General features: G+C 38.4%; 1 pseudogene; it reads right to left on the bottom strand.

The window, feature by feature from the left end:
* Positions 1-336: 336 nt before the first annotated feature.
* LOC121472172 lies at positions 337-1,299 on the bottom strand (annotated as a pseudogene).
* Between the last annotated feature and the right edge of the window lie 7,854 nt (positions 1,300-9,153).

Raw genomic sequence — 9,153 nt, 5'->3', positions numbered from 1 at the left:
AAAGACACATTTATTCAGCGTCATGATCAGACTATTACATTTAGCAATCAACAGCATGGGTGCAAAAAAAAAAATCTACATTAAAACCCTTTGTTGGAATGCTTTACACTTTCCACAGAACAGAAACTAAAATAACCTGTTATACAATTAGTCACAAATACAGTCCTCGAGTTTTTTGCCCATACACATGAGTATTGTCTAAAACATGTCTTCTTTGTAGCCGCTAGGCCCTGCCACCACTGTGCTTGGCTGAGTTCACAAATCTGTTGTAACCTGTAGCTTCCCTGTCACTTCTCTGGCTCTCCTCTCCTGCTAAGCTTTGTTTCCTGGCAGTAATTAAAACCTTCTGCCACTGCCATAGCTGCTGCTGCTGCTGGAACCGCCATAGCCACCTTGGTTTCGTGGTTTGGCAAAGTATTGGCCTCCACCACCATAGGGGCCAGAGCTTCTGCCTCCAAAATTTCCTCCTTTCATGGGTCCAAAATTTGAGGATTGATTGTTGTAATTGCCAAAATCGTTATAGCTTCCGCCACCTCCAAAGTTGCTTCCGTCGTTACCAAATCCGTTATAGCCATCCCCACTGCCACCGTATCCACCACCACCTCGACTGCCACCGAAGCCACCTCGGCCACTGAAGTTCCCTCCACGACCAAAGTTGTCATTCCCACCAAAACCACCTCCACGACCACCACCAAAGTTTCCAGAACCACTTCGACCTCTTTGGCTGGACGAAGCACTAGCCATCTCTTGCTTTGATAGGGCTTTCCTTACTTCACAGTTGAGGCCATTCACAGGATGGTATTTTTGAATGACACTCTTGTCTACAGAGTCGTGGTCGTCAAAGGTCACAAAAGCAAAACCTCTCTTTTTGCCACTGCCTCGGTCAGTCATGATCTCAATCACTTCAATTTTCCCATACTGTTCAAAATAATCTCTTAGATGATGTTCTTCAGGGTCTTCTTTGATGCCACCAACAAAAATCTTTTTCACACTTAAGTGGGCACCGGGTCTTTGAGAATCCTCTCGGGAGACAGCCCTCTTTGGTTCCACGACTCTTCTGTCCACCTTGTGTGGCCGAGCGTTCAAGGCCGCATCCACCTCCTCCACGGTGGCCTACGTGAGGAACCCAAAGCCTCTGGAGCGCTTGGTGTTGGGGTCTCTCATTACCACACAGTCCGTAAGCGTCCCCCATTGCTCAAAATGGCTCCTCAGACTCTCATCGGTCATTTCGAAGCTCAAACCTCCGATGAAGAGCTGCCGCAGCTGCTCGGGCTCTTTGGGAGACTCTGACTTAGACATGACGGCGGCGGGAGGGGAGACTTTAACGATGCTTACTCGGCGGCGTCCAGGGGCAGAAAGCAAGAGCTGGGATTCTTAAAGTAAGACTAAAAGGAAGAAAGCTTTGAGCTGGGTCTTGAATGATAAGTAGTATGGCTGGTAGGGAAAGAGGGGAGAAGGCATGTCAGGCTGCAAGAACTGGCTGAGCAAAGATAAAGTGTGTTTGGAGAATGGTTGATTAGCATAAGGGAGCTGGGGCACATTATAGGTGCTCAGATGTAATGGAAGATGAAAATAATACGGATACTAAGAACTAGGATTTGAGAGAAAGGAAAGAGATCAGGTCATGGTGCACAAGAAAGCTTTAACAGAGGAGGTGGGATTTGAGCTGAATCTTGGAAAATGAGTAGGATTTAAAGAAGAAAAGAAGAGGATAAGAGTGAGTTTAATATAGAGAAAAGTATATTTGATAGATACATTTAGGTGAGGAAAACAGCTTGATTAGAATGAGCATTCGTGTGAAAATCAAGACTGTGGAAAGAGATTAGGAAGATTTTGGAGAGATCAGAGTTTTCCAGGCTAAAGAATTTGCCTATTTCTCATGTCTGGAGTAATGTTTGCTACATCATATACAGAGAAATCAAGTAACATCAAGTCGCAATAGCATTGGAAAGCTTTGGGCGACAGAAATATGGGGAAGCCTATAGAACAGAAAGACTGGAATGAGGGAACTGGTGGGGAAACAATTATCCAGGTCCAAGCATGCGGTGATTAATAAAGCAAAAGAAAAAAGGAATTTCATGGGGGACCCGGGTGGCTCAGTCGGTTAGGTGTCTGCCTTCAGCTCAGGTCATGATCCCAAGATCCTGGGATCAAGCCCTGCATCAGGCTACCCGCAGGGAGCCTGATTCTCCCTCTGCCTATGTCTCTGCCTCTCTCTGTCTCTCATGAATAAATAAATAAAATCTTCAAAAAAAAATAAAGAAAAAGAAAAGGAACCTCAGGACTTAGTTGGTAAAACAGATGTGGCTTGGGAGGCAGAGAAAACATTCAGAAAAGCTATGAGAATGTCACACTCATCTGTGGAACATAGAGCAGTATCTGACACACTTGGAGGGGTTTTATTCTTTATAGATGCACTTTGTTTTATTGCACTTTTCAGATTTTGTGTTGTTTACACATTTAAGGTTTGTGGAATCCCAGCATCAAGGAAATCTTTTAGTAATATTTTTCCAGCATCATTTGTTCACTTCATGTCTCTGTGTCACATTTTGGCAATTTCCATAATACTTGAAACTTTTTCATTATCACTGTATTTGTTATGGCAATCTGATCAGTGATTGCAGCTCAGTGAAGGCTAGAAGACCATTAGCATTTTGTATCAATAGAGTATTTTTTAATTACATTAATTACATTGTTTTTTGAGATGATGTTAAATTGCGCACTTAATAGACCATAGTGCAAAAATGACACATACATTGGGAAACCAAAAAATTCATTTGACTTGATTTTTTTCGATATTTGCCTTATTGCAGTGTTCTGGAACTGAACCTGCTGTATCTTGGAGGCGTGCTGGTACATGGAGGGTTGTTGCAAAACATAGCAGGCAAATGCAGGTCTCATAAAATAGAGGGGGCTCATTGAAAACTAATAAAACTGGCAGAAAAATTACATCTGTTGAAAAAGTATTCAGCAGCATGTAAAATAAATCCCCAATCATGGGTTGCAAAAATGGAAACTTAATTATCTCACATAACAGGAAGTCTGCTAGTAGGTATTTGTTTAGGTTCAGATACTTGGCAGTCTTTCTACTCTGACATCCTTAAGTTACAGCCATTCACCTTTATACTTCTGACCTCCTGGTGATAAGATGGCTGCTGCATCTCCAGACATTACATTTATTTCCAAGGCATTTATGTCCAAAAGACATAAAGGTTTTTCCTCTTAAATTAAGAAAGCGCAACCTTCCCTAGATATACCCACTAGACTTTCCTTTACATCTCTTTGGTCAGAGCTGCTTGACATGGCCACTTTTAGCAGCAAGAGAAAATGGGAATGTGTTTTCTGGGTACATTGCATACCAAACAAAGTCAGGATTCTGTTAGCGTAAATAAGGGAAAATGGATATTGTATGGGCAACTAGATTTGCCAGCCCATATTTTATAGCATAGCAAATAAAGGTTCTAAAAGGTGATTGCTTTCAAGGGATGAAAATTTGTTGTCATTAATACTTGATACAGTTGGTGACCCTTCTGAGCCTCTCTCCAAATTGTTCTTTCCCTGTCTCCCCCGTCTTCCTGAATGCTACCTGTCTGGCTTGGACTATGGCAATGATCTCACCTGTTCAATTTGCCTCCATCCTCTTGCTCTACTATTATCTATGTCTGCACAATAATAATGATATTTTTTATAGGAGGAAGTTACAACTCAATTTATAGCTTACCTAAAAAGCAGTGAAAATAGGAATACTGTATATTGATGAGACCAAGATACTTTAAGGAGAATCCTTAGCTTTAAATATTTCAATACAAAGATTATAATGATTTAAATAGCATTCATTTACCTGGAAAAAACCACAATGAAATATACTAAAATTAAGTGGGAATAAGCAACTAATAATAAAAGGCAAAATAATTATGAAAAAAAATCGGTAAAATTGATCGGTAATAAAAAGAACTAATATAAAAATAAGAACTAATATTTTTTAAACAACTAATAAGTTAAAGCTCTAACAAGCACCTTCAAGGAAAAAAGAGAATATACATATATTCATATATGTATGCATACATCTATTTATATATATAAAGCAAATAAATTCTCAAGTATAACAAATGACATTAAATATGAGAAATGTGTAATAAATTTCTCAAAATATTGTTGTAACATGGAGAAATTACTCTATACAGTTTCACATAATAAATCTGAAATGAAATGCATGATTTTCAAAAAAATGTCCAAAAACCAATATTACTTGAGATAAAAATAACTGTAGAAGAAAATGATGCTACTTGTAGCTAACTTCAAAAAAGAAAGCTCAGATCATTTTACAACTGATTGTTGTCAAATCTTCAACAATACAGTATTCCCTGTGTTGCTTACCTCATTCCCAAGCACAGAAAAAAGGCAGCTAGTTTTCAATTTATTTATTTTTTTGTACCCAACATAATTCTGATACCAAAACCTGATCAAGACTGTACCAAAAACGAAGCCCATGAGTTAGTCTCAGTCATAAATATTTCTTGCTCTCTTACAGTTTACAAAGCTTGTCCCAGGCCTTCTTCATCTTTCTTGATCAACCATCTGATCTTCCTTCATCATTGTCATGTATGATCTTTCCAATGAGAAAATGAAAACCAAAGTCCTTTAAAATTTTTTAAATTTTATGAATTTAATTTTTTCTCGTTTTCTTGAAATGTAACATTGCATTAGTTTTAGGTGTATGATATAATGATTTTATATCCATATATACATTATTGCAAAATGATTACCTAAGTTTGGTTATCATCCGTGAGCTCGCAAAGTAACGATTTGTTTTCTTGTGAGAAGACCTTTTAGGATTTACTCTCTTAACTTTCAAAAAATATACAGTACAGATTGATTAACTAATGTCACCATGCTGTACCTTACACCTCCAAGACCCATTCCTTAATCTTATAACTGGAAGTCGGTACCTTTTGACCAACTTCACCCATTTCACGCATCCCACCATCCCCCACCCATACAACCATTAGTCTGTGTTCTCTGTATCTACGAGTTTGTTCTTTTTAGATTTTTACATGTGAGATCATGCAGTATTAGTCTTTCTTTATCTGACTTATTTCACTTAACATAATGCCTGCAAGGTTCATTCATGTTACAAATGGTAGATTTTCTTTATTAGGCCTGAATAATATTCCACTGGACATATAAGCTACACTTTGTTTATCCATTCATCTGTTGATGGACAAAGTTAATTTTCATGTCTTGGCTATTGTATAAAATGCTGTCATAAACAAGGCAGTGCAGATGCTCCTTTGAGGTAGTGACTTTATTTCCTTTGGCTATAAACCCAGAAGTGGAATTTGTGGATCATGTGGTAATTCTATTTTTAATTTTTTGAGGAAGATCTGTACTATTTCCCACAGTGGCTGCTCTACCTCTTTGGAATGTTCTAGTTCCTTAATTATGCCCTATCATTTCTGCCTAGTTAACTCCTATGCATATTTGCTCTTTGATTTAAATATTACTTCTACAGAGAAGATTGCTTTAGGCTGTCAGGCCTCCCAAGTATATTTTCTTTTAGCACTTTATGCTCTATTTCAATTGTAATTAAATAATTAGCTTTAAAATGTAGTTCCCCACCAGACTGCAAACTCTAGGAAAGCAGGCACTGTGGATCTTCATTCAGTTATCTTTTTAGTTCCCAGTGTATAATGCCTCATACAAAGCAGCCATTCAACAAATATGTGTTGAATATAAATATATGAATATAAAACCACCTATCAGCAACTTAGTTACCTAAATAGGCAGGTTTACTTCAGGAATGCAAAGATGAGTCAATAGCAAACAGTCCATTAATTTAGTTCATAACAAATTTGTTGTGTATTTTTAAAATTGAAGTATAATTAACATACAGCATTATATTCCTTTCAGGTGTACAATATAATCACTCAACAATTCTATACATTGCTTGGTGCCCATCAAGATAAGTGCCCTCTTAGGCATAACTAATTTATTAAAGGTATAATCGTACATAAATATGCCAAAAGTCATCTGATAACTTGCAGCCGGACCTAATACAAAGGCTTAGTAAATTTGAGAATAGACATATAATAAAGACATAACACGATAAGGAATTATGTCATAGAGTGTAGTTTTTTTTTAAATTTATGATAGGCACACAGTGAGAGAAAGGCAGAGACACAGGCAGAGGGAGAAGCAGCACCGGGAGCCCAACGTGGGATTCGATCCCGGATCTCCAGGATCGCGCCCTGGGCCAAAGGCAGGCGCCAAACCGCTGCGCCACCCAGGGAAGCCTAGAGTGTACCTTTTTAAGTAAGAGGAACTCACTAGACCCATTCCTATTATAGTAAGGGACAAAAAATAATGCTTATGTTGGAGATTGTATTAATGTTCTAAATCTTCTCTTCTCTTTACAGGTGGACTATAGACAGTACTCCTTCAATGGCAAGACTAGCCATGTGACTTCCAGTGCCATTCTCAGAGAAGAATGACATATTCCCATCTCACTGATAGTAGCAGTTGCCATGTAATTTGCTTTGAACAATTTACTGTGAGCAAAAGTAATGGGGACATCCCTAAACAGAAGCTTTGAGAGCATCTCATGGTTCTGCTACACTGTTCTTTCCATCTCCCATGAGACCACAGGTAGGCAGTACAACTACAACCTAGGCTGAAAAGGCAAGACAAAATGGAAGAGAAGTAGGGTTGACCGATAATGATAGATGAGGGAGAAACAAGCCTTTGCTTTTGGAGGCCACTGAAATGTGGGGAAGCATTTGTTTCTAAACTTAGCTGAAGTTGACTTGATTCCACATACTATCTCCATTAGTGTTCCACATTATTCTGTGTGTTCAGGATGTGATAAGGCCAGAGAAAGATATACAATATACAAATATGGGCAAGGATAACAAGCAATGCCATTATTTGATAGTGATATATTACTATCTAATAAGACTTCAAGAGAATCAGCTGAAAATCTATTAAGATGAATAAAATTTGGATATAAGAAACAGTTATAAAAACTAAGCCTTTCTTTATAATCACAAATGACCAGTCAAAAAACATAACAGTGAGGCTCCTGGATTGCTCAGTGGGCTGAACATCTAACTCTGGATTTCTTCTTGGGTCATGATCTTGGAGTTGTGAAATTGAGCCCTACATGGGGCTTTACACTAGGCATGGAGCCTTCTTAAGATTCTCTCTCTGCCCCTCCCCCTGCTTACTCTCTCTCTCTCTCTCAAAATTAAAAAGAAAAGTATTAACAGAACAATGGAATAAAAGGGGGAACTGGCTAGCTTAGTGGGTAAAACAGGGTATTCTTAACCTTTGGGTCGTGGGTTTGAGCCCCATGTTGGGCTCAGAAAAAAGTAATAAAATAATTAAAATACTAGAAATTAATATCAAATGAGCAAGATTTATCAGCTATATTAAGAATATAATTCATTTGACATTCAATACAAATATACTAAGTGCTAGGCGTTATTATAGGTTCTGGCAACAGAACAGTGAACATAATGCTGCCATCCTGGACCATTCATTCTACTTGGGGATGAAAGTCAATAAACTAATGGGCAAACTGATATATAATATGTGAGGTAGAGATAAGTACTACAGAGAAATTTTAATGAGATTAGGAGGATGGGAAATGTGGAAAGAAGTGGGAAGACACTATATTTTTTGGTAACATTTGAATAAAGACCAAGAAACATTTGAGTAAAGACCAAAAAAAGGTGAGAAGTGAGCCATGAGGCTTACCTAGAAATGTAACAGCTTTCTGTGTAAAGGGTATAACAAGCAAGAGGCCCCAAGATGAGTGTGGCATGACCCTAGACCATCAAGAAGGCCAGGAGGGCTGAAATAGAATGGGTGAGAGAAAGGTTGTAGGAAATGGAATCAGAGTTCACTGGGGAGGGTTGGGTGGGGAACACAACTTATAAAAGGCTGAGGAACTTTTACCTTGAATGAAATGAAAATCATGCAATTTTATTGAAGAATATTGGATAGGAATAAATGCAGAGACAGCTTTTGTTTCCAGGATTGAGAGGCTCAATTTTCTCAAGATGCCATTTCTCTTCATATTAATATATAGATTTTATACACTTCCCTCCCAAAATCCCAATGAGGTTGTTTTTTTTTCTTTTGGAAATTAACAAATTTAATTTTTAAAAAAGTATAACTAGAAAAATATAGATAGATAAATACCCTAGAAGATTTGGAAATACAAACCAGAACCACAATGAGATACCATGTCACACCAGTGAGAATGGTGAAAATTAACAAGACAGGAAACAAATGCTGGAGAGGATGTGGAGAAAGGGGAACCCTCTTGCACTGTTGGTGGGAATGTGAACTGGTGCAGCCACTCTGGAAAACTGAGTGGAAGTTCCTCAAAGAGTTAAAAATAGACCTGCCCTACGACCCAGCAATTGCACTGTTGGGGATTTACCCCAAAGATACAGATGCAATGAAATACCGGGACACCTGCACCCCGATGTTTCTAGTAGCAATGTCCACAATAGCCAAACTGTGGGAGGAGCCTCGGTGTCCATCAAAAGATGAATGGATAAAGAAGCTGTGGTCTATGTATACAATGGAATATTCCTTAGCCATTAGAAACGACAAATACCCACCATTTGCTTCGACGTGGATGGAACTGGAGGGTATTATGCTGAGTAAAGAAAGCAAATCAGAGAAGGACAAACATTATATGTTCTCATTCATTTGGGGAATATAAAAAATAGTGAAAGGGAATAAAGGGGAAAGGAGAGAAAATGAGTGGGAAATATCAGTGAGGGAGACAGAACATGAGAGACCCCTAACTCTGGGGAATGAACTAGGGGTTGTGGAAAGGGACGTGGGCGGGGGGGGGGGGGGGGGGGGGCGGGCGTTGGGGGCTGGGTGACGGGCACTGAGGGAAGCACTTGACAGGATAATCACTGGATGATATGCTGTATTTTGGCAAATTGAACTCCAATTAAAAAAATTAAATTAAAAAAAGAATAAGAAGAAAGTAGTCATCCAATCAAACATAAAAATATAGCTTAAGCTATAGTGAATAAGTGTTTCTGGAACTATGTAAGAATAGATTAATTAAACTAGATAAAGCCTCAGAGTCTATGGGAATGTCCTATATGAGAAATGAATCATTATAAA

This window comes from Vulpes lagopus, chromosome 11 (genome assembly GCF_018345385.1).
Source record: "Vulpes lagopus strain Blue_001 chromosome 11, ASM1834538v1, whole genome shotgun sequence".
In the NCBI taxonomy this organism is placed as follows: domain Eukaryota; kingdom Metazoa; phylum Chordata; class Mammalia; order Carnivora; family Canidae; genus Vulpes; species Vulpes lagopus.
The sequence above is the reverse complement of the archived record's forward strand: the minus strand, read 5'-3'. Positions and strand labels throughout refer to the sequence as shown.